The sequence below is a fragment of the Pteropus alecto genome, unplaced genomic scaffold (genome assembly GCF_000325575.1).
Source record: "Pteropus alecto unplaced genomic scaffold, ASM32557v1 scaffold214, whole genome shotgun sequence".
In the NCBI taxonomy this organism is placed as follows: Eukaryota; Metazoa; Chordata; class Mammalia; order Chiroptera; family Pteropodidae; genus Pteropus; species Pteropus alecto.
In genome coordinates, this window is record NW_006435787.1 from 62,467 (window position 1) to 63,256 (window position 790).

The window sequence follows — 790 nt, forward strand, 5'->3', positions numbered from 1 at the left end:
GCCGAGGGGCGGCGGGGGCGCGAGCCCTTCGGGGTTGGAACCGGGCGGCCCGACCCGCCCACCTGCCCGCAGGCCGGGACTCGCCGGGACGCACCTCCGGTGCCAAACCGGCCGAGAACCTGCCCCTGGGCCACGACGCAGGACCGGGTCAACTCCACGCATCCCTGCGATCTGAGTTTAATTTCCGTAAGAAAAGCCTTTCCTTTAGCCCAAGAATTCAAGTTGCTGTTATTTAGCAGAACAATAACGTTTGTGTTTCTCCCTGGCTGCGGTGTCTTGCCCAGTTGGCCCGGTCAACGTGCGTGAAAGCACACGTGAAGCCCCGAGACCGGCGGGCACTTCTGTCGTTCCTCCCGGGGCGCTATTAGCTGTGGCAGTGAGTCCGACCTCTGCGGTGCGTTCCCAGTGTTACCTGTGGGAAGTCAGCCTCAGCTCCTGTGTCAGCAAGTGAGTTTCAGAAATAAATGCGCTCTTGTAAGTGGAAACGCTTAACAAAAAGATAAGGACAATTTAAACCACTGTTAATCACATTCCTGTGTTCTATTAAATATTATTGTTAATTATTATTTTATTAGCTGTACTAATAAGAGCAAAAGACAGCAGAGGACTGAAAGCCTTGGCTCTGGAGCCAGAACACCTGGGGTGAAATCTGGACCCTTAGGTAAGACACAACCTCACCAGGGCCATAGTTTCCTCCCTTGAAAAATGTAGATAAGAATAAGTCCCTTCCTCTCTGTGAGTATTGAATGAGTTAATATTTTAAAAGTGATTTCAGACATTGCCTGGTACA

General features: G+C 51.5%; 1 long non-coding RNA gene across 1 annotated transcript in view; it reads left to right on the top strand.

Annotated features, from left to right (window-relative positions):
- The first annotated feature begins 6 nt into the window (after positions 1–6).
- Positions 7–790, top strand: part of LOC102888250 — a 3,788-nt gene continuing 3,004 nt past the window's right edge. Inside the window, exons 1-3 of the long non-coding RNA XR_001516836.2 lie at positions 7–186; positions 285–447; positions 576–661. This is a non-coding gene — a long non-coding RNA (uncharacterized LOC102888250). The remainder of the gene's footprint in view (positions 187–284; positions 448–575; positions 662–790) is intronic.